This window comes from Heterocephalus glaber, unplaced genomic scaffold, assembly GCF_053883595.1.
Source record: "Heterocephalus glaber isolate CG9 unplaced genomic scaffold, H.glaber_assembly_v1.0 deba00001572, whole genome shotgun sequence".
Taxonomy (NCBI): domain Eukaryota; kingdom Metazoa; phylum Chordata; class Mammalia; order Rodentia; family Bathyergidae; genus Heterocephalus; species Heterocephalus glaber.
Window position 1 is genome coordinate 25,281,821 of NW_028258357.1, and position 25,119 is coordinate 25,306,939.

Genomic DNA, 25,119 nt, shown 5'->3' on the forward strand with positions numbered 1-25,119 from the left:
AAGATCCGGAATAGCCAATACAATACCATAGGAAAAGAACCAATCTGGAGGACTGACATTGTCTGATGTCAAGGCTTCCTGTAAAACTGCAGTAACTGAGACAACAAGATGCTAGTTAAAGAATAGACTGATAGATCAATGAAACAGAGTGGACACGGAAAGCATAATTCACATGATGAGCAGAGGCAATAAAATGGAGGGAAGTTAACTTTTTAAGAAATAGTGCTGGAACAAGTAGACATTCACAGACAAAAAAAATTAATCTAAAACAATCCTTACATCCTTCACAAAATTAATTCAAATGAATACTTACATGTAACATATAAAAGCATAACACTTGTAGAAGATAACATCAGGATCCCAGCACTCTGGAGGCTGAGGCAGGAGGATGACCATGAGTTTGAGGTCAGCCTGGGATCAGTAAGTTCAAGCCTGGCCTGAACTACATAGTGAGATCCTGTCTCAAAAAAAAAAAAAAAAAAAAAAAATCAGGAGAAAATCCAGATAATCTTGGTGTGGCAGTGACTTCTCAAATACAACACTGTGAGTCATGATCTGTAAGGAATCACTGGTAACCAAGACTCTGTTAAGGTTAAACCTTATGCTCTCAAGAGAACAAAAGACAAGCCACAGATGAGGAGAATTTTTGTGAAAACCATATTTGATGAAGGGCTGTCATCCAAATAGATAAAAAGCTCTCAGAACTCAACAGTCAGAAAATGAGCAAGGGGCTGGAATGTAGCTCAGTGGTAGATCACAGGGCTGGTGTGCTGAGGCCCCAGGTTTGATTGCCAGCACTGAGAAAAGGCTATTTATTTATATATATAAGTCTTAGCATTTTAAGCCAGAAGAGACTTGTCTTATGATCTAATGCCCCATTTTTCTTTGAGAAAGGTAAGGTTTGATGAAGTAACACGAGTAACCTCACATTGTATACTGAGTAACTGAGATTAAACTCGTTGTGCTGACTTCCAGACCAATAATTCAATTCACCTTATGGCATCTGGTAACTGGGCACATGCTAGGCAAGCACTCCACTGAGCCACTTTCCTACCTATAACATATTGTGGTTCCTATATGTTAAATGCAAATTGTAGGTGGTAACTTTTAAAATCCAGCCTCGTTTCCACCTGTGCTATGAATGTCCTTCTCAAAGTGAACTTAAAAGCCTGAAAAAGTTTCTAATAAAGGCCACGCTTCAGCTTTCAATTCCCAAAGCAGAGTTGGATCAAAACGTCTCATCTTGAAGCAGGGCAAATCCTAATTTGTACCCATGTTCTTTCCACTCAAACTCAGACACTATTCGTGTGGAAACAAGAGAAGCATAGTGGGCGAGGTGTTGTCCTGAGAGGCTGAAAGGTCTCTGGAGGTAACTGCTCTCCAAAGTGGGTTGGGTTGCTATGAGCTGTTTCCTGCTAGAACAAACAGCCCCTCCTAAGCCCTTGGGGTTAGATGGCCTGGGGACCCTGCTCTGGGATTCAAGTCTACTACAGTGGCCAGTGGGGTTGGAGAAAAATTAATGTGAACAAAGGGGTCCCTGGGGTTTGACTCCAGGGCAGCCCAGAAACAACAGTTTTTAGTCTGGAAATGAACAACTCAAGCCTGTGGCCAACCTGGCACATGATCCCTGGCCTATCTTAGTTAAATGTGTGAGACAGAAATGGCACTGGCCCAGGGAATGGGAGCCAAACTCTGTCTGTTCAAGTCTGGTTCTTGGCCAAACCGTGAGCTTGTTTGTCTGTTTTCAAGTCCTCCTTTTTTTTTTTTTCCTTTGGTACTGGGAATTGAACTCAGAACCTTACACTTTCGAGCTAAATCCCTGGCCCTCAAGTCCTCCTTTCCCTCATCTCCTTTTAGATGCTTCTGCTCTCCCTGCAGATCAGCCCCCTCCCTTCTATCAGCTACCCTTCTGTTCAGACATGGATGAGTTCGGAAAGGACTTGATTACTTCCTACAAGTTTGGTCATTCCTGTCAAGAGAATGCCTGCTTTGCACAGATCATAAAGCCTTCAACAAAATCTCTAGTGAGGGAATTCTATACCAGCAGAGAAAAGCATTTGAGCGGAACACTTTTTTGTTCCGCTCAAATTGTATCATACTTTACGGTTTTAAGGATTTAAGGTCAATCCTGTGGACACATTGTTCTATCTTATTACAAGTATTAACTTAATTATTCCTTATTGCTATAAGACAGGTACATTTATTATCCCCATTTCACGGGTAAGGAAACTAAAGAAGAGAGAGTTTAGTAGCTTCCTGATGTCACACAGCTAATGAACGGTAATGCTAGGATTCAGACAGTTCTCAAATTTAGGAGTCATTTGCAAGGTACTGTGCAGTTCTGCTAGCCCAGTCCTCCAATTCCACCCTATGGAATCATGTCAGATACCTCCCGATGGGTCTTTTTTTAAGACAGGGTCTCACTTTATAGTCCAGGCTGGCCTTGAACTCACTATGTAGCCCAGGCTGACCTCAAACTCACAGTGATCCTCCTGCCACAGCCTCTCTCTCAAGTGCTGGGATTGCAGGCATGCACCACTACGCCTTGCTCCGATGGATCCTTAGGAGTAGATGAATTTATTTCACATGATGGATCATAAAAGAAAATTTTGATAATTTAGACAAATAGAAGCAGATTTGGGAGTTCTAGATTTATTTAATTATTTATGTTAAACTAAATGTTTTAAAAGTAAAACTGATAAATGTGTTATTTTTAAGAAATTAGAGCTAGGGCTTAGAGCAATTAAAAATCCTTTGTCTCTGTCTTTACATCTCTTTTCTCTTTGTTGAGTTCAGAACTTCTAACTCCAGTTATCTACATGCCTCTAAAATATATATGCTGTGTGCTCAGGGTAGCCCAGGATTTTCCTCAAGGCCTTCTGTTTGCTAGTGAATCAGCATATGTTATGCAGCCTGCACATGCTCAGTAAATATGTGAACAAGTAGTGTATGTTATATTACTTTTTGGCAATTTTCCGGCTTTGTGTGATATTTTCCACAAGGAGTGGCACGTTGTAGTGTTGCCCCCTGTGTTGCTGAGGTGGTAAAGACATGTCAGACATTCCCACAGCTCTACTGAATCTGAACTCTCAGGGCTGCCTGAATCTCAAGTGAACCTTCTCAGCCTGGACTGGTGGCAGAACAAATGTGTATACCAATCTTTCTGATGGACAGAGCAACATTAGGCCTTATCTATTGCCTTCCTATGATTGTTGTGAATTTAATTTTCCTTCTATCACTATACTCTCCTTTCCTCTTGCCAATATATTTAACTAAAAAAATTTTTTTTTGATACCAGAGATTGAACTCAGGATCTTGCACCTGCGAGGCAGGTGGCAGAACCACTGAGCTAAATTCCTGGCCCCTAAATATTTTTATTCTTCTGTTGCTTACACCTGAAATTTTAAGTAAACTCCTTTGTGGTCTATTATAGAAACCTCCAAAATTCCTATTCTGCTAGTGCTTATTCCTCTCCTTGAGCAATCATGATGAAATCTGTCTTTTATTATAGTTTGATCATAAAGATTGAAAATCAATAAAATTATTTCTATTATTGTATTTAAATGTTTTCTAATGGACAGGCAAGTAGTATACATTTATCCTCTTGTACAACTTTTTTTCCCTATGGTTTCAAACAGCCTTCCATTTTTTCTTTTGTCCTTTGGTTTGGTTCTTATTGTGTGACACCATTTTGTCTTGCTACAAAGTTCCCCCTTTTCCATATTCCGCTGTTGTCCTGCTCACTCCATCCTGTCTCATTATGGCTCACACGGAGAGGGGGCCTGCCTATCTCTGCCATCACTGGCTTCCACTGTTTCACTCCCACTGCTCCTGCCATTGCTGCTTTTTTCCCCACTCTTTGAACACAATACCACTGGCTGTGGGGTTGCTGTCGGTTCTCCCCAAGATGAATTGCTCCAGAGGTGTTAGTTCCTCCTTCTATTCAGGCCTCAGCTCAAGTGGCAGCCCTCAGAGGTTTCCTGTCTACTGCCTAAACTAGCACATCTTTCCTTTCCCTGCCTTATTTTCCATATGGTATTTATCGCTATACACAACTAGCTGATTCACATCTTGCTTGTATCTCAGCTCCTAGAAGAGCACTTAACATGTAGTAGCACTTAACATGCACAATAAAAATACTTGGTGAATAAATGAAGAAATTTCTTTTGTTTTCTTTCAGTGCTGGTGATGGAACCCAGAGCCTCAAGCATGGTAGCCAAGTGCTCACCATTGAGCTACGGCCCAGCCCATGAGTTTCTCTCTTAAGCCTTTCAAATAAATGACATTCTGCCTTTCCTTTACCTTCATTGCTCTTCTTGATTGGACCATGGATTTTTACTTCTCCATTTTTCTGAAGAATGTATTCAAATAACTTTCTAAGAAAGGGTGCAATTAGAGTAAATGTCCAAATTTTTGCATATTTGAAATGTTTGTGGTCAGCCTTCAACCTAGTTGATAGCTAGGTTGAAACATTTTCTCTGAATTTTGACAGGTTTGCTGCTGATAAAAATGAAGCTTGTCTGGCTCGCATTCCTTTGATGGAGAGAGAACTTTATGTCTTTAAGTTTTTAGTTTCTCATTATACCTCCCCAGTAATGTATGTAGGTTTTTACTTTTCCGTTTTCTTCATTCATACTGCTCTGCAATCAACAAACTTTTTCAATTTGAAGACAGCTTGTTTCTCCACTTAGCTTTTTCTATTATTTTGCTGTTATTTCTTTCTGAAATATTCTTTACTTGGTTTGGACTTGGAGAAATTATGCCTTCACTTTCCTATTTTTTAATTTAATGTCTTTTTGTCCAGTATTTCACAAGATTTTCTCTTTCTGTCCAAGACTGTGTGTGAGGTACTGGGGATGGAATCTGGACCTTGTGCATGCTGGGTAAACTGGTCTATCACTGAGCTATTCCCCCAGCCTGATTTTGCATATTTTTTAGGCAGTTGGATTTTTAAGTTCCAAGAATGAGGTTTGTTCTCTGGCTTGTCCTTTCCCATAGCATCCTGACCATGTTTTAGGAACATAATGTGCAACAGTCATCTATGGCTTCCATAGCCATGTTCCACAGGTGGATGGCTCACACCAGAGAAACATTATCTCCCACAATTCTCAGGGAATTCAAAGTCATTGGCAGGGTTAGCTCTCCTTGCTTCGCAGAGAGCCACTGTGTTCCTGTGTATTCACATCATCCATCTTCTCTCCATACAATCTCTTCTTATAAAGACACCAGAAAAATTGGATAAGTGCTCATCCTGATGACCTTTTTGAATTTAATTATCCTTTAAAGACATTTTCTCCAAGTACTATTGCATTCTGGGGTAGGGCTTAGGAATTCAACATATGAGTGGGGAGGGGTGTCACAATTCAGCCCATGTCATTTCAATTTCTCTGTGTTTTGTATTGTACCTGTCTATCTACATACCTACCTACCTATCATCTATTGTAGTGCTGAGGAACACTGGTCTCATTTAAGCTGAGTATATCCCCAGTTTCTTTATCTGTATTATTTTATTTTATTTTTAAAATTTTCTTATTACTTTTTTCTAGCACTGGGGACTGACCCCAGGAGCTTCATACTCAAGCTATGCCCCCAGTCTTTTTCTTTATTTTTTGTTTTGAGACAAGGTCTCTCTAGTCGGTAAGTTTCCCAGGCTGGGCTTGAACTGCCTGGCCTTTCATGTTCATTCTTAGCTCTCTTCCGGGGCTGGCCATGCACCTTGGTGTCACAGCGCTTGCCTAGCATGTACAAGGCCCTGGGTTCAATCCCCAGGACTACAAATTAAAAGGAAGAAAAATTATATTCTCTTCCCTGCATTAGCTACTTTATACTTTCTCCAGTATCACTTTTTCTATTTCTCTTTAACGTAAACTTTCATCAAATGTGTGTTTCTCCACTCCTATTTAAGAATGAGGCAATGGAAGGTTTGCTGTGTGGGTGGGATGTGCTGACTTGTACACCTCCCTTCAGGAGCCAGTTGTGATGTGGGAGGGTCCCCCCAATCCTAGAAATAAAGGGGGTACTGTGGAAGTCAGACTCCCACACTGGCGGCCTTGTTCTTTCTGCTAAAGAATCCTCTGCTTTGTGACCAGGAGGTTGTGAGACTTACAGAGAAAAAGAGGACACCCAGTTAAATGTGAATTTCACACAAACACATCACTTTCCAGTGCAGCTGTGCCCCTGGTGAGGTGCAGCTGAGCGGGGGCTCACCAGTACTAAAGGATGATTCATCCTGTGTCTGACTTGAAATTCATCTGGGCATCCTGTACTTTCTCTAGCAATCCTACTCTAAGGGTGACATGATGGAGACACAGGCCTGGGTCCCTGACATTCCGCCTAGTGGGTAGAAGAGAGTGAGAAGAGAGGACAGTTCTTTTTATAGAGCTTCTAGAAACTGGGGATTCCATCCACTTCACAGGCCATGACCACAGAGCTTTGAAGCAACTGTCTAGCTCGTATGCCCCCTCCAAGCCAGAGGCCTCTGCAGTGTGCTATTATATACATCTTCTTTGCCCCAGCGTCTTCTTTCTTTTCTTTTCTTGGGGCAGTACTGGGAATTGAACCCAAGGCTTTTGTACTGAGCTCTATTCCCAGTCCTTTTAAAATTTTGAGACAAGGTCTCTTTAAGTTTCTTAGTTGCCAGGCTGGACTTGATCTTGTGACACTTCTGCCTCAGCCTTGCATAGTACTGGGACTGCAGTCGTGCATCACCCTGCCTGGCTCCTAGGGTCCATTATTCTTCACAACATCTCTGAGTGCACTATTGATTTTTCTCTGACATATTACATTTTTTCTATCAAACCTCCCTACTATAAAGCTTTAAGTTCCTTAGAACTTTAATAACTCTATTTCTCAGTGTTATGACTTTTTTTTAAGTGTTATGAATTTGAAGAGTGGCTCATAAGAGGCTAGGTAACATGTAATTCTCTTTTGTACCAATATTTACATACTCATTGTACACTATTTACACGACTATGTACACCATTGTGCACTATTTACATACTTATTTTTAAAAAATCAAATTAAAATACTGGGTGGAGAATGCAAAGGCCCATGTATGTTGACCCATGTCTCTCTCTTAGAGAACAAAGTGATAATTTAAGTTCACAGGACCAGTGGGCCAGTCTACAACTTACTGTTTAACCAACGGGATCTCTGAGTTTTACAGTCAATTTCTATTACCTGAAATACAAACAGAAACTATACTTAGGTTAGCCAATTATTCAAGTTTTCCTGTGATTGAGGAAATTCCCAAGCCATAGGATTTTCAGTGGTAAAACCAAACTAGTCCTGGAGAAACTGGGATGAATTGCTCACCTATGTGTATTACAGGCACAAATAAATTAAGGGGATTAGGCCTAATTCTAATGCTCCAATTGTTTTCTAATTTATTTTATATCCCATGCAGTAACTTATGTATACATTATATATGAATATATATGTTTACCTATCTTTTTAATTTTTCTTTAGTTGAATCATCTTTAAAATGAAGAGAAAAACATGCAGTGTGCTCACAGGAGTGTTGAATAACTTAATTAATGCTTACAAATTGCTTTGGGATCCTCTGATGAAAGTAGTGAGTGCAAAGGTTTTTAAACAATATCTGTATTTTATTACTGGGACACACCAGGATGCAAAGCACCTTCTTGACTGAGCATAGAGATTACTTTGTCATTGCTTAGATGTCACAATCCCCACAGAGATTCACCAACATTATTTATATAATATAGAAGTAGCTGACAACAAATTGTTCTTTTAAAAAATATATCAAAGGGGATTGTAAGTAGTACAGAGCATTTGGACTTAATGAACAAAATGCATGGGCAAAAAGGAGGTAGTTATATGAATTTGAAATAAACAGAGCCCCATGACATTTGTAAAAGGTTTGAGAGCACTTTTAGAAAATAGTACCTAGTCTCCTTGTAGGCATCTATGTAAACAAACAGTGGACTCTTGACTTACTAACTCAATCAGTTCCTGAGGGCTGGTTGTAACTCAAGTTGGTTGTGAGTCAATACAGCTGAGATCTGGATGTTTACCTGGGTTCACGCTATAGATAACAAGAGGAAAACGAATCTTCCATTAACCTAATTAACCCAAGTTGTTCATATGTCAGGCCGGTTATAACTTGAGGGTCCACTGTACTTTTCTGTGAGGTGTAATTAGTTCTGGTTACTAAAAATGTCATGTTCTCCACTTATAGATACTAAAGCTTTTCCTAGGGCAAAATTGGGACTATTTGAAATAGAATTAAATAGTACTATTTAAATGGAACATTTCACTGTTTTATTTTTAATACTGTTGTGTGTATTTCTTAAGAGTAAAGATATTCTCTTAAGCATAGAACAGTCACTGAAACAAGAAAACTTATTTTAATAGTATCTAATTTACAGATCTTAATCATGTTTTGCCAATTGTCATAATAATGTCCTTTATAGAAAATAACAACAATACATTTTGGCCAAAGATCTAGTTGGGGATTAAATGTGTTAGGTTGTTTTATTCCTGCAGTCTTTGAAATCAGCCTATTTCTGTTTTCATGACATTTACATTCTCAACAGTGTAGGTCAGGGGATCTGTGTAACAACCTTCACAAAGGAGCTGAGTGAGTCACCTCCTTCCCTCCATTTAACTCTAAACAGCACCCAATGGTTATGGTTATTCCTGAGAGAGGTAAAAAATAAAATAACAGAAGCCTAGGAGATCTGATGTGAGCAGGACAGAAGCCATCCTATGCTTGCCTGGCTCTAAACTTCCTGAGTCTAAACTAGCCTGTGATAACCATACGAGCGGTGTGCCAAAAACTTACCTTGTGAACTCTTTTTGAGAAATGTCTAAAAAAGGAAAAGCATATTTCTGCCTCTCTAAGATTAGCACATGTTGTTTGTACCAAACTCCCCACGGCATAAAACATAGACCTTTGGGCGGCTCTTTGGCCCAGTCTTGTGGCTCAATGCTTGTGGACTTTGCCCCAGGTATTGCTCTTCACAGAGCTGCTGTGTCCAGAATGACCTGTTTGGCTCCACTGCTGTAATGGTCTCTGGATCACCATGAATTCCAGTGCTCAGTCTCAAGATCCCTGTGAATTCCAGTGCTGCCTCCAGGGCTGTCAGCTCCAGTGCCCACACCTCCCCCTACTCCCTATGTTATCAGGGTGCATTGGCTAGGTGGAAGAAAGATCCTGCACCATTGGCAGCACCTCCAGCTTCCAGCTTTTTCTGTTTTGCTGTTTACATGTTAAATGCTCAATAAATGGTTGCATTTGGGAGATTGCTTGACTCTTGAGTTGGCAGATGCACCAACTCCCTTTGGCTCCTCTGAGCCCCAGGGCGCCTTAACTCAGAGGCCCTTTGGGCCTGTAGAGTGGCCGCCATGTCCGCTTGTGACAGAGACTGCCAATGCCCTAAGTGAGAACACAGGCGCCAAAGCACTGGGGCCATGGGAGATTCAGTGGGAGGTACCTAAAGCAGAGGTGTCTGGCCTTGGAATTCTGAAAGCCCGAGTTATCAGCCTTTCTTTTTCCTGTTGCTGCTGCTACATGTGACTGGTGTGCAGTGCTTTTCTGTTGCCCTGGCACTTTTTTTGGTTGTGTTATACCTTTGTTGACACAGACTGACTCTGAGCACAACTTCCCATTATCTTTCATAAGCATGGTTGCTTACTACTTACTACTGGATAAATGTTCAACAATTCTTTCTTTAGGGGCAAAGGGGAAGGAAGTGGGAGGGCTAGGGGAAAGGAAAGAAGGGAATGGGATTAATATGAGAAAATGGAAAAATAGGAACAAAATCTTTGTAAATAGGGAGGAATGGAGGGGTTGAAGGGAAGGCTGGGCAAGGGTGAAAAATAAGAACCAAGAGAGATTATGTAAAGTTCCAAATTTCCAATGATGAATATCATTATATTGTATACCTAAAATGTACCAATGATTAGAATGAATAATCGATAATGCAAAATAGGAAGAAAAGGTCCAAAGGGGTAGGGGTAGTGGGAGGGGCAGGGGAAAGGAAAGAAGGGAAAGGAAAAATAATGAGAAACAATTCTTTCTTCATCATTCACAAGAACCTGGATTATAACAGTATTGGCCCATTCAACTGTAACATAACCAGGGTTCAGCAGAGATGTGAACTCACCATGTTGCATCCACAGGAAAAATGGAACATTTCTACTAGAGTGCAGAGCTGGCTGTTGTATGGTACCAGCAACATGATGGCCTGGGACCCAGGACAGCTCTGCCACATCACCTAAAACCACCTCCCAGGGCCTGGGCATCACAACCCCAGCTGCCGAGGCCCACCTGTAGTAGCAGATGAGTTGGGTGCACTGCTCCACCTGGGCAGCTCAGTGGGCCATCCTGAGAAGGTGCCTGTGGGAGAGGCTGAGGCCTCTGTGCAGCATAATACGCCCTTCCTTGTTCCCATCCTCTGCCTTCCTGCACAATAAATCTCCTGCACATTAAGCTGAGAGTGTAAAGATCTTTTTCCCAGGAAAACTGACCTAGGACTGGGTCTTTGAGTAGGTATGTGAGTAGGTCTTTTTGTTTGTTTGTTTGTTTTTGTGGTTTTGGTTTTTTTTTTTGGTACCAAGGATAAAACTCAGGACCTTGCACTTGTGAGGCAGGTAGTGACACCATGGAGCTAAATCCCCGGCCCAAGTAAGTCTTTTAATAAGCATTTCAAACATTAAAACCAGTCTATTTATAAACATTTTAAAATCAAGGTAGTATGCACATAAATTCCGTCATAAGAATTTTGCTCCATTGTGATTCTACCTCAGAGACTTACATTTAGAGACCAACAACCATAGATATCAACCAGAGAGAGCCTGGACTGCTTGAGGTGGACAGCACTGCACATGTAGCTTTGTGCAACCAGAAGCTTAACTTTGTCAGACATGACCTTCTAGAATTCTTTATATTTAAACAAATCACAGGTTTTGTGACTTACTTCCTTTCACAGCCTGTTCTTAACCTTAGCCCCAGAGCTGAAAAGAAAGAGGAACTTAGGTTCTGTCCCTATGGGTGGCTGTCATTTAACACGCCTTATCCCATTTAGTTCTCAAGGTATCTCTACCAGACAGAAAGAGAGGGGACTTCCTATTTAGGAATTTACTGTTGAGTTCCCAGCTGTTATAAGATTGTGCAAGGAAATAGGTAGAAATATTATAGACATTCAGATAGGGCTAGGTCCTGGAGGGTGTCAGTGCAGAAGATGTGAACACATCAGAGCTATGGCTGGAGGTGCATCTGAAGATTCAAGTCACAATGACCAGATTTGCATGCTTCCCTAGGAGATAAAGAAAGCTTAATATTATAGTTACCTTTCTAGTTTTAGTCTCCAAATTTCAGCTGTTGAACACCCAGAAGAGAAGATTATATCAGTAATGCAGAGGGAGCAATGAGCTAAATTATTATAATCTCATCTGAATATCAAGCACTTTGAAATGTAAAATATAGCCAGAGGACTGTTACGTCTTTCTTTCTTTTTTTTTTTTTTGGCACTGGGGATCAAACTCAGGACCTTGCACTTGAGGGGGAGGCGCTGGAACCACTGAGCTTAATCCTCAGCCCTAGGACTGTTACTTCTTACCAATGATGGTTGTTTTAGTAGTTGTGTCCCTACAGAATGTTCACAGACAACAATTATACAGTTTCACAGAGAAAACTTAGATCAAGACCACACATAGTATTTCAGCATATTATTTTTGAAACACATTTTAATGTCTATCTTTGTATAGAATAGCCTTTTTAGTCAATCATCTCTCTCTAGTACACAAAAGAAGCTCTCATCTAATTTGTTATCCTTCCTTCAGTAGGATTGAAGAAACATGTGTCATTGTCTGGACTGCTCAGTGTCTGAGCATCTCTAAGTGTAGTGAGACATATATAACATACAGATCACATAAGCTTTCTGTTTTTAAAACTATCATTTGATTGGTGGTCTCATGTTGATTTGAAATGTACCTCTTATGATAAGTAGCTACAGCACAAGAAAAAAGCAGATATGAGTCTAAAGAAAAAAAGCTTACACCATAAGCAACCTAAGTTTTACATCTTTGAAAACCTGTACACCCAGAAGGCATGAATACATTTAGTACACCATGAAATCAGCAATAATGGGTGTCACAGCTATATGGAAACCTTTACGTCTTAAATTAGTTTTGTACCAAGTACATCTATTAGAAAACCTTAGTTTTACTCACAGAGAACTTAACCCTTTGATGATAACCAATGTAAACATATTACATATTTAGCAATGTTCATTGGAGTGTGTTTCCCATAAGGCTATGGAAATTATTGGGGATCCCATTAGTGAATAAAGACAGGAAGAAAATGTTTCCAGGCAGCTGCTCCTCTATTTACCAAGGGGAGTCTTGTTCAGCAGTTTCCTTAAGCCAAAGGGGTCCCCATTTAGTTATTTTAACAAAGTTTTCAGATGACCTATGAGAACCAGATCATAATGATTAATACATTGTTCTTGACCAGTACAAGACTCCCAAGTTATTGTACACAGACAACACTATGAAACTGCAATTGTAAAACCAGACTTGACATCATTTTGATCGGCTGGCAACTTGGGTGGAAGCATGCCCTTAACTTTAATGACACTTAAGCCAACTTAAATTGCAGACATAATTTAAAATCCAATAAGGCAATAAGAATAAAAAAATTGTTGAGCTCAAACAAAACAGATGTGGATGTTGCAACCAGTCACAAATTGAACAGACAGACAGATGTAAGACGATTTTTTTCCTGTACCAGGGATCAAACTCAGGACCTTATGCTTGCCAGGCAGGCATGGTGCCATTGAACTACATCCCTGGCCCAACAATTGTTTATAGTCTAGAGTGCACTCAGATGTATTTGGGCAAGTTGAATTACAATAACCCTTTTACAGTTTTTAAGTTTGTGACTATAAATAGATTAGTCAGAAATTTTTATAGATCAATTATTAGAGATCTCTTATAATAAGAACCAAAAGGAATAAAAACCTTGTACACTGATGAAAGCAAAGACAGTTTTTAAGATGGGCCCTAGGCTGACAGTTTTATCTGATTGGAATACCTAGCTATACAGGCTTCTCAATGCTGCTTTGATAGCCACAGTTGTTTGATAGCCACAGCAGATAGAGAAAATTGCTGTTTTGATAGGCACATGTAACTGTTCCCTCTAAAGGAACAGATTGTTAAAGGTAATTTTAACAATTTCTAGGAGGGGTGTGCAGACCAGGTTTGGGTGTAGAAAAATATTAAATGGCTCTTTTTTGCACTTTTTTTTTTTTTTTTTTTTAGTACTGAGGATCAAACTCAGGACCTTTCGCTTGCAAAGCAGGTGCAGTGCCACTGAGCTAAATCCCCGGCTCCCAAATGGCTCTTTTTTAATATGTGAAGGTCGAACATTCTCTAGTGCTTAACAATACATTTTAAAGGAGTGAGAGATTTTGACACTGAGTCTCCCATCTGAAATACAAGAGAAAGAATTGGTGTCCTTTTAATTTATACTTGATTTCTATATCCTGAAGGCATCCCCCAAGCTGACTTGCTCCAGAGCAAGTGGCTGCTATCTGGAGAGTGACCAGAAGTCAGGTTGGGTCAGACTGTCCAGCCTTACCAACTCACACCCCTACCTTCCCTGGAAACTTACACTCCTAACTCCAGCATGTGTTTCCAAAAGCACAAGGTACAACTGATGCTAGATGTAACAGTGATGTTTAAGGAAGGAAGCATTACTAGCAAAATTAAATCAATAATCAAGAGAGTGGAACCACTGTTTTCCAATTCTTTGAAAGAGAGGAAAAGAAAGATCAAAGGACAAACTGGGAATGGTTGGAGCACCTCCCAGCCTTCTAAAAGAGATCAACTCTAGAGATAGAATTAAGTAATGGAAAAATCCTGCCCTGGTCCCTAAGGTGAAGAAGTCTCCAAGACATTTGTGCTATCTACCTAATTACCCAGGCAATCTTCACTTGCAGCAAGACAAGGCTAAGTTTTACTCAAAATCCATCCTGAAATTTCTGTCTCTACAACACACTTATGAAGCTCATGGGTTAAAACTTACACTCATCACCCAGCAACCACAACTTACATGTTAGTAAAGGCACATTTATCAGTTTTTTACATGTACATGAAAGAAGAGAAAGGCTAACCAAACCCCCTTTTTTCTATTCCTAGTTAGCATACATAAGGCACAAGTGAAAATCACTCCTCTGATAGCTGTTCTCTTGTGTTAAAGACAGTTTTTGAAAGCTGTCTCAGCCTGACCTCTTGGAGGAAGGTCCACTCTTGTTTAGAGAAGGTGGTCTATTGAGCTAAGGAGTTTCAACGACAACTCCCAGTAAGTTGAAATGAAAAGAAAAAGCCTGAGGGGTTCTCTCTAAACTTAGACCTTTGTCCTACCAAAACTTTCTCAGGGGATGGAGAGAGTTATTGTTTTCACCTGTTTCTAGCCCTTGTAGTTTGTTTGTTTTTGGTACTGGGGATTGAACTCGGGTCCTTGTGCTTGCAGGGCAGGTGGCAGAACCTCTGAGCTAAATCCCCGGCCCTAGCCCTACAAATGTATGAAGACCTTTCTGAAGAGAGGGTCTCTCTTACTAGCAGAGAGAGAAGTCAGACCTTGTGGCTCAACTCTTAATGGAGGCTTAAGAAAGGCTCCAATAATGTTGTCTTAGGTCACTCGGGACAGAGGATACCAGAGGATCACTGAAGAGTTATCTCTCACGTCACTGAGGAGTACAGAAGGGATGATACATAGATGGAGATTTTCCTACTGGTTACCCGCTCACGCTGTTGGGACCCAGCTTCCAGGGAGGAGACTTTGAGTATCTACCAGAGAGTCGCCCTGGCCATGACCTCTCAGTTGTTCTCTCAGCTTTCACTGGTTCCATACAACCAGAGATTCGTCTCCAGAAAGGAATCCAGCTGCCTGTCTGGCCAGCATTCCCACTGGCTTTGGTGGGGGATTAACCAGAAGGTGGTGGGGAAGCCTGTCCTCTGCTTTAAGAGTGGCAGCTGCTCTAAGCATTTAACTAGCTGGCAGAGTAACCACTGTTTGTTAGGCTTTCATAAAGTCTGAGCTGTCTAAAAACAAAACAAAACAAAATCATTACAAAGCATTTTACAAGTTTACAGCAAATGTTTCAAAGTCCACAACTTACTAGTGAAAATACTTCCCTCCCCTAAACACATCAATGATAAGCAGCAGACCCAGGAGGGGAGAGAGAGCCAGCGGGTAGGGGATTCTCCCTTACACCAAATGTGAAAAGTTCTTAGTTGCTGGATAGGAGGGAAAGGTTGAGAAAGTTTAGGATTCTTCCCTCTTTAATCTAACATGCCTCCCAAAAGGAAAATAAAGATCAGAAATAAGATCAGAAAAAGGAAGTCTTTTCTTCTCACACTCACGGTGAGTTATTGAGACACCTTGGCCATGAGTAGTCACTCTCAGCCTGGAAAGGCAAGAGTGAGGAATCTCAAGAGCTAAGATTGCCTCCTCAGCAACAGAAGATCAGATCAGAAAGGAAACTGAGGCAGAGCAAGTTCAACATTCCCTCTAGAGTGTAAAGGGGTGATCAAGCCAGACTGTCCCAGTAAAACCTGTCCCCCAACTCTTAAGAATGGCTGCTGACCTATTGTCCTTTACTGGGAATTGGTGTCTCATGATTTATTAATACGCAAATGTATAAACTAGGTTTCAAAAAATACCCATTTTACAGCATTTCATAAATTCACATTTTAGTTAGTTTCAACGTCCACTAAGGGACAGTCTTACATAACAGCTAAAATAGTCAAACAAGTCAAACAGGTCAAGCAAGAAACACTAGTATACTCAGGTTACTAGTTGCTGAACTTAAGTCCAAATGCAGCATATACAAAACAGGAATACAAGACCTTGCCTGTAAAAGTAAAACGTCCATCAAAGCGGGCCGGGGATTTAGCTCAGTGGTTTCGGCGCCTGCTGCGCAAGCGCAAGGACCCGAGTTTGATTCCTGGTACCAAAAAAAAAATGTCCATCAAAGAAATCATAATCTTTCCATGTTCTCAACATAAATTTACCATCATTTAAACTAAAATAAATGCATAAAAAGACAAGAATGAAAATTTCTGATTACCTAAACAACTTACAATCCAGAATCCATGAAACAAAAGCAAACTCTTACCTCCTTCCAATTATCTTGATGGGATCTCTAAGAAAGATATAGGGGAAATAAATGTAATTCCCAACCTGCTAGATGTACGATACACCAAGTTCATGCTCCATGAAGTCCAAGAATGAATTCTAAGGAAGAACAGATATTAAGAGTAGGAAAACTTATTAGTCTTCTTCACTGACTCCCTCAAGGGCCTAGCCCTGTCTGACTGCCTATAATAGTCCTACCTAATTTAGGTGTCTATAATAACACCATCTCTAAAGAGCTATGTTTTTTTCTTTTTTCCCTTTTTTTGTGCTACTGGGAATTGAACTCAGAGAGTGCTGAGCCATATCCCTAGCTATATTTTGTGTTAAGTTTGTCATATACACATTATGTAGTGGTCATTTATAGTATCGACAAATACTTCTAGCTTTCTCCTTTGGTGGTACTTCAGAAGGTTGTACCTCTTGGCTCCCTTGTTTAAACATCAGACTCTCTTCAACCATGCTTTTATAGGGCCTATGACCAATTCTATCCTATGGTTTTGAGTGGAATGTTAACTTGAGACCTGTGTGGTTTTTTTGGTTGCTGTTCTTTTTAAAGACAGGATCTTGCTGTGCAGTTTAGGCTAGCCTTGAACTCACCATGTAGCCCCGGCTGGTTTCGAATTTATGGTGATCCTCTTCCCTCAGCCTCCCGAGTGCTGGGATTACAGGTGTGTATCACCATAGTAGGCATGTGTTTTGATAATTGTATATTTAGTCAATTTCCACTGTCATCTTAAGTTTATATTTTTAATTTAAAGATATTATTTTGAAAAGGGGCCCATAGATTTCACTGAACTTCCAAAAGGGTACTTAACTCCAATTTGTTTTGGTTCAGGTATCTTCAACAACTTCCTGAGGAAATTTCTTCAGAATCGTCTCAATTTAGAATCTGGAAATCAAACTGGAAGTTAGCTTCTGCCTAAATCTAGTAACCTAGTCCGATTCTCTAGACTAGTTTATATTACCTGAAAAAGGCACGGCACATTTGAAAACATACTTTACTCTGCGGTGCACTGGGACAACAGCATGTGTGGTGCTTGGATCGCCCTTAGTTTCAAGCACAGCCCTTCCAGCGCCGATACGCCCTGTACGACTGTGAAGGTGGCATTCTGATGGCACGTGGGACACGTGAGAAACTCTCAGCTCCTCTCCAGAGCAGACTGAATTGTCAAGCGCGAAGCGGACCCAGCGACGCGAAGGTTGAGAGCAGAAATCACCTTCTTCACTCCGGAAACAGTCCGAGGACACTGCGGCGATGGGCAGGGCGGTCGCTGACGGCAGAAGGCCACTTCCGGTCGCAATGAGTGTGACGTTAGTCCGCATGAGACAGCCCGGCCGCCTGGAAGCCTAGGAGGGAGGGCTCGCGAGAGTTCAGGGCTGGCCGAGATTCTGCGCGGGCCCCGCCTCCTGGGGGCGGGGCGAGGCCGGCGGGAGGGCGGCCGTGGGGCGAGTGAGGCCGGGCCGCCGGGGGCTGCGAGCAGGTGAGTGCAGGGTCGTAGCCAGGCCGCCCGAGGCACGCGGGAGCGCGGGCGCGTCCGCGGCGGCCGTGGCGCCAGCCTTGGGCCCGGCCCCGGGTGAGGCCGGCCGTGCGTCCACGGGCGTCCTCGAGCCGGGTCTGTGTCCCCCGCTGCGTCCTAGGGTCCCCGGCGCGGGGCGGTCGGTGCGCGGTCCGCCGCTCCCTCGCCTCAGGTTCCCCAACGGTGCTGCGGCGTCCCCGCCCGGACCCTACCCCTGGCCCCGTGCCGTCCAGTCCCCCCAAGGTCGGGTCGGCGGCCGTGTATGGGTGGGGAGTGGGGGCGGCGCACCTCTGAAAAGTTGCCAGGCTGACAGCAAAGAGCAAACTTCATTTCCATCCACCCCCGCGCCCGGTGCCCCGATGCCCCCAATGCTCCGATGCTGCTGGACCTCCTGGGGCCGCTTGCGGTCCTGAGTTTGGAGAAATGATACAGGCCGGGCGAGGATGCTGCCAGCGCCGGAGCTGGGGCGAGTGGACGTAAGCCTCCTCCTTGGGGCTGATCTGGGCAGTAGCTTTACGACTGCAGAAATCTGAGGACACATCTTCAGTTGATTTTAAATTGTGCTTCTTGTTTCTCAGGTGGGGATTGAGGAGCGAGACTTTGTCTCTTTGGCGTGGGGCTTGAAGTTGACAGGTCTTCCTGCTTGAAAGCAGAGTCTGTTGTTCATAAGCCTAGTTTGTTTATCTAGTACAGATTTTTGAAAGTTCTTTGTTTCAGTCTTATATGTGTGAGTACTAGAAGCCTTTTCGAATTTTTCTGGCATTCTCTATGCCTCAGGATATATAAAACAATTAAGTTTATTATATTCTCTCTCTTGTGACTATGTATTGTCTGTAAACTAACCGTTCTTGTGACTGGGAAGAAATAAATTAGTCCAAAAGATGAAGTTAAATTATGATATCCCTTTATTGTACAGGTTCATCAAAGCACTTTTAACTGAAAAATCCCAATCTCAAAAGAGATACATTGGCTAAAAAGATTTATTTGGTTTGACCTCACTTAGCGTGATAAGATGGCTGATAATGTTTCCCATTTGGTTGGGATGTGTGTAGAATGAGAAGGGAAAGTTGGGTGTATGATTTGTTTTCTCTTGAAAGGGCTTGCCACTGGGGAATGACTGGGAAAAGCCACATTAAATGAGTTCTCTAGCCTTTTGTTTTTGAGTTTAAGTCAAAGAAGAGAGAAAGATTATTTGTGCAAATAAGTAAGTGTTCTCAGGAGATTTTTATGCTGAAAATTTAATTTCAAAAGGTAGAACTCTGTAAGAACAAAGAAGAAATTATGCTTCCTAGAAAATAACAAAGCATTAGTCTCAATTCAGCCATTTGTTTCCAGAAAAGTTTTGTTCCTGCAAGGGAAACATCAATGTGTTTGTGAAGTTGGATGAAATACCTTAGAAAGTGATTTCCCTGTGATCTGAAAGAATTTGAAGACTTTTAGGGGGGCATTTTTTAAAAGAGGGATAAGAGGGCAAAAATCAAAGCCAGAAAGATTTGCATCTTAATGCAATGTTGAAGTGTTTTTATTCTACATAAATAAGTGTAGGGTGAATTAAGCAAGCATATTGTCATTTAGCATCTTAAGGAGTACATTAAAATCAGCAGATGGGAGAGTTATGATTTTGTTAGACTTGACATATGTAGAAAGTATGCTGCTGTACTTTTATGTTAAAAGCCCCATGAGTGTTTAGAATGAGGTAATGAGGGCCGGGGATTTAGCTCAGTGGTTCTGCCCCAACTGCCTCACAAGCGCAAGGTCCTGAGTTCGATCCCCTATACCAAAACCAAAACAAAACAAAACAAAAAAACTGACAACAGAATGAGATAATGAAAGCAAGCTTTAGACCAGAAAAAAGTTTTAAATTAAAAACAATCTTTGGTCAGTAGTTAAAAAAATGTTAAGTGAATCCTCTTTTCTTCCTTCCTCCTCCAACATTTTAATTCACATCTTAAGGGAATATTTAGTAAGGGCTGACCAGTATGTGGTGTCCTGGTTACATCAGCCTTTTCCAGGTGAAGTTTTGCTGATTGGCAGGTTACTATGGTGCAGGAACTTAGAGGGACATGAACGGCCACAAGAGGCATGTTTGCTGTCTTGTACTCAGATGAGGTGTACTCTCATGAGATGGGAGAGAACTGTGTCCATTCAGCTAACTAAAATATAAAGTATGTTTTATGAGGAAGCCAAGGAGGGATGGATTGAATCCTACCAGACCAATTAAGGAGGGCTTTGAGTAGGAAAAGGCATTTGTGTAGATGATCTGGGGAATCTAGTCATACGATAATGATGGTGAGGGAACACTTTATACTGTATAATGCTGCTTGCTGCTAAGACCTTTTCTTACACTACTTACATACCTGAGTTTAATCCTCACGACTGTATGGATTAGGTGTTTTTACTGATGGAGTAACTGAGGTACGGAGGACTGTTAGCAAGTGGTAGAATCGGAATCCAATCCAGCCAGGCATTTTGGCTTGTAGCTGTACTCACTGTCCTTAGTGAGTACATTCATAATGTACTCTCCCATTCATGATGATCTTCCTTAGATCTGTAGATTTAAAGAATTGATTTGGGAAAATGCATTTCTCTGTCATCTAAATTGTGGGATTAGTTTTCTAGAAAGAACTCCAAAATAATGAAAGCTTAGGTAAATGAATCATTTTTATCATGGTGGATATTTCAATCCATTTTTGATATTTGTTTTTTGATGCCAATTAAAATGTAACCATTCAGTGGGACTTATGGTAATTTTGACTTTACTACCTGTTGGTATTTATAAAGATTCAGTAATGAGAAATTGTAACTGTATTAACTCCTTCACTTAATGGAATGTTTGAATCATTGTGTATTTTGTCATAACTTTAAAAAGCCACTTGGCCTTGGTATCTTTTGGATTAAATTATGAAGTTGGAATTTAGTTAATGATTGAATATTAATCTAACCCTTTCAGTTTTTGTTTCTACAATAGCTATGCTTATCATGTGCTTATAATATTTGAAACAAGGTTTTTAATAGAGTATTTACATGTATAAAATGAGAATTTAGTCACTGCCACTTTATGTTGGGACGGCTTTGAAAGTTCTTTGGGATTGTGAAGTAAAAGGTGTTTAGAAGTGCACTGTGCCTCCCGTAGAACCACTCAGTGAATGATTGTTGAAAGAATGAGCCCGATGATTTTATTTACGAAGTTTCGGGAATAGTTCATATTTGTTTTATTGGTTATCTAAAGACTGAAATCACAGTCAGTTCATTTGTAATCACAGGGAGCATGGGGTGAACTGCGGTAGGGTCATTGCTGACTTTCCCTGTCTTGTGAGATCCAAGCTCTCTAGCTTCTTTGCTGATGCCTTGGTTGCCAGTACTTGTAGCTTAGGAGAGCTCCATCCAGATGCCAGTCTCTCTCAGCGGATCTGAGTGTTCTTTAGCCTGAATACGGTATGTTCCCTAAAATATCTGTAGTAGGATAATTTATGGTTGATGGGCCTGAACCTGTTTCCTAATGGGAAAAGTAGCAGAACCAAGGCAAAATTTAAGGCTTTATCTGTAATAATATTACACCAAGACAAAGATGGCAAATCAAATAAAAAACAAAAATATTTTTAATATAAATTAGTAGTGATGGTACACTGTTTCCATTTACCATCCTGACTGACAAAATTTTCCAGATCTTCAGCCCATAATTTCATGGGGATGTTTATAAGTCCACTTTGTTATAAAAATTTTACAGGTTTAAGCATAGGTTTGGGTTTGAAAAATTGTACTTAGTAAAAAGGACCATGAATTAGTCATCGCAGGGAAATCAGACATATTTACTTCTTTGTGAATAGAAATTTTGGGGGCATCTTTTTCCCACAATGTAATAGTTCTGTCTACATTGAAAATCCGCTGAGGCAAGTAGTGTCCCTCTTAGAAGGTCTCTGTATAGGTTACAGGGAAGATGCTAATAGTTACAGGTCCTGTGGTGACCTGACCATTCACATTGAAGCCTTGTCAGTTGTCTGTGGTTTGTGGTAGTAGTACATGTACTATACTTAGGTTTTAAATTCTTGAACAAGATCCTTGCCTTCGGACCTTTGGCCAACAAAATTGATGGCTATATATACTGGAGGTTCCTTCTTTCCTTCCTTCCTTCCTTCCTTCCTTCCTTCCTTCCTTCCTTCCTTCCTTCCTTCCTTCCTTCCCTGATTTGTACTGATTCCATAGGTACAGTTTTCACATATAAAAATAAAATTCTCTGATCCCGTATGCACAGGCAGCATTCATTGTGAGAAATTAAATTTATTTGCCATCTCTACATCTGATGCAGTAGGGAAATTTATTCCCCTTTCCTAATTTTGGAATACTTTTACTTCTTTTGCATTTCCTGAACGGGATGGAGTTAATGATGTTTAGCACCTCAGATTGGCCATAGATGACAAATGCTTCCAATAAAGAACAAGATGGCAGCAGGTGAAATGACTGTGCATGATTGCTGGTACCATCTATTTTTAGCATACAGAGTTGCTGTGCCTTTGCAATAGAGCCTAGCTTTTATTCTGTCTACAAAAGTTTAGAAGATTGAAAATTGGACAGAGAAACTTCTGTACACATCGATAAGCACTTCGTTTTGTAGTACATTTCTCCCATTGCTATTCTACTGTTATGAATGTAGCCATCGCTGTTGTTTTATAACTTGGAGATTTTGACTGTGTTCTGTAGAACCCTCAGCAGTCTTGGAGACACATAATTTTTACATTTAATATGAAAAATGCTTTTTGTAATATATATTTCTTCAGTTGTCTCGCAGTAGTAATACATAGATTTAGCTCTCTGTCATCTTACTGGCTTACACATGCCTGGCCCTCCTTTTTCTTCTTGAATGTCACCCATCATGTTAGAAGTCTAATGATTTTTATCAACAACAGTAACTGTTACTTACAGTGTACTAGATGTAATGCTAAGTACTGAGTATATGTACATGTATAAATTTAGTTTTGTTTGTTTGTGTGTGTGTTTCTGGTACCAGGGATCAAACTCGGATCCTTGCGCCTGCAAGGCAGGTGGCGGAACCACTGAGCTAAATCCCCGGCCCTACATGTATAAATTTAAATGTTTGTATATTGAATATACATATGTGGAATCTAATTGATTGCCCACAGGAACGCTTTTGAGTTATTATCTCTACTTAACACACAGTGAAACTGGAGCTTAGAGAGAAGAGGTGACTTGGCCAGGGTCACAGGGGTGGATATTAAGAGGTAGAGTTAGAAACTGATCCCTAAGGGCCAGGTTTCCTCTTTCTTATATTGCTTTATTTTATTACAAAAAGTTGCCTTCCTGTTCTAATCCCACTTGTTTTTTTTTTCTTTACTCTCCCTTTCTCTCTCTCTCTCTTTCTCTCTCTCTCTCTCTCTCTGTCTCTTTCTCTCTCTCTCGTAATTTTCCCTTTAGGAGTTATTTACAGTTTTGCATGTGAAACTTTTTTTTCTTGGGAAAAGTATACAGAAATAATTCAGCTATATTCAAATTTCCCATAAAGGACTCATCCTTAAAGCTTATTTTAAGAGTAATATGCAACATACTATATTTCTGTTGTACTTTATAGTTTTATAAAGTACTTTCACACATTTTCTTAATTTCTATAACAATCATGCAGTGCAGAATGTGAGGGTATGACTGTTGCAGCTATTCACAAGTAAAGGGAAGAAGTACTCAAGTGGCTTGTCTAAGATCTCAAAATATGACTGTCTGAATTTAAACTTGGGTATTTTGACTAATATGGATACTGTGACACACTAGCCTTCCTATCAGACTAAACCACTGTATGTGCAGTGTGTAATAAAGATGCTATAGGGCTGGGATTTAGCTCAGTGGTTCTGCTGCCTGCCTTGTAAGCGTAAGGTCCCAAGTTTGTTCCCTGGTACCAAAAAAAAAAGATGCTACAAAATGAATCCATGAGACATGGGTCTTGTCCTCAGCAATTTGAATACTAAAATAAATGACATAATCAAACGTTCTGATTTCATTTAAACAATTAGGAGTGTCTAAATGTCATTATAGCACAGCATTTCCATAAAAGGTGTTGTAGTTTTGAGCCTCAACTTTTGTTTTTTGCTTTTGTCAAAATTGTGAAGCTGGAATTTTAATTGTGCATTTTAAATCATGAGATATAAAGTCCTCAGTTCTAAGTTAAGTTGCTGTGTACCTCATTTTATACTCATCTGCTTGCTTCTTGACTAAAACAATTATGATGAAGGAATGAGATAGAGGAAGGATGGCCATAAAAATGCAATTAAAGAATTGATAGTCCCTAGGGCCAGGGATTTACCTCAGTGGTTTCACCGCCTGCTATGCAAGCACAAAGACCAGAGTTCAATCCCCGGTACCAAAAAAAAAAAAAAGAATTGATAATCCCAATAAGGGCTTGATGAGGTAGCTGATAGTGGTCTGGTTGTAGGAAATTGGATATGGACTTTAAAGTGTGGATAAACTGCAAGTGTTCACTCTGGAAAGTTGTATTCATTGAGCAGTTCAGGAGTTTAATGCTTGTGTGTGTGTGTGTGTGTGTGTGTGTGTGTGTGTGTGTAATGAGCCCAGGGAGCACTGAGGTATATACACATCCCAATTCATGCTAATCCTTCTGCCTGGCATGCCCTTCACTTTAAAGTGGCCAATTCATGTAGGAAGCTTTCCTCTATATATTTATTTGAGACAGTGGCCCACTGAGTTCCCCAGGCTGGCCTCAAACTTGTATAGTCCTCCTGCCTCAGTCTCCTGAGTAGCTGGGATTACAAGTATGTGCCACCATGTCTGATTTTAGCAATCCATCTTTGGAATATTATCTTGTACCAGTGCCTTGTTTCATTAAATTTAATTTTTATTAGCAGTAGATGTTTTAGTTTAGTTAAGTGTTTGTGCACTGACTGGCACCCATTTTGTAAGTACTACCCATGGTTTACTTTTGATGACTTCTCTGTATTTGTTAGTGGGGGCTGTTCGCTTGGTTTATAGCATGAGGGAGTTGCCCTTTGTTGTGTTTTTATAGTGGAGCTCTATTTCGCTTGGACACGTCTTCAAATCTGGTTGATGATATTCTCCATTTGCCAACTGTTACCTAGCCAAACAGAATAGACTTTTTCTATTTTTGTGGCTAGAGGAAAAATTTTAGTGCTGAATTGCATGTATTTGCCCTGCTGATATTCTTAATACTGGCAAATCCTAAAGGAATCACAGACTCATAATGTTTTACTGAGGTTAATTATCATAATTCCACGTTTATCACCTATTCGTGATAAACAAATAAGATATCTTGCCTTTCCATTTAGAAAAATTTAATCCTGTAAGAGGTATGATGTGTGGATACAAATAACTAATTCAAACAAAAAGTGATAAAGGAGTAATAGGGCACACACTGGGAGCATAGGAAGGAGCGATTGCTCCTGGCTGGACAGTTAG

At 40.6% G+C, this 25,119-nt stretch overlaps 1 protein-coding gene and 1 long non-coding RNA gene across 7 annotated transcripts in view; one reads left to right on the forward strand and one right to left on the reverse strand.

The window, feature by feature from the left end:
* LOC110349146 (uncharacterized) overlaps nt 1–17,452 on the reverse strand; it is a 29,596-nt gene extending 12,144 nt beyond the window's left edge. For 2 of the 3 annotated variants that reach the window (XR_015443624.1, XR_015443625.1), the window contains exons 1-2: nt 17,134–17,452; nt 314–17,057 (exon numbers count right to left, since the gene is read on the reverse strand). This is a non-coding gene — a long non-coding RNA (uncharacterized LOC110349146). Of the gene's footprint in view, nt 1–313; nt 17,058–17,133 lie in introns of those variants that run through there. The other variant, XR_015443626.1, reaches the window with a different exon arrangement.
* Nucleotides 17,453–17,547: 95 nt separating this feature from the next.
* Nucleotides 17,548–25,119, forward strand: part of Stk38l (serine/threonine kinase 38 like) — an 80,958-nt gene continuing 73,386 nt past the window's right edge. The window contains exon 1 of one of the 4 annotated variants that reach the window (XM_004844755.3): nt 17,548–17,649. The gene's annotated coding sequence lies outside the window, so the exon portion shown is untranslated. Of the gene's footprint in view, nt 17,650–17,823; nt 18,162–18,240; nt 18,264–25,119 lie in introns of those variants that run through there. The other 3 variants (XM_087192788.1, XM_021258324.2, XM_021258323.2) reach the window with 3 other exon arrangements.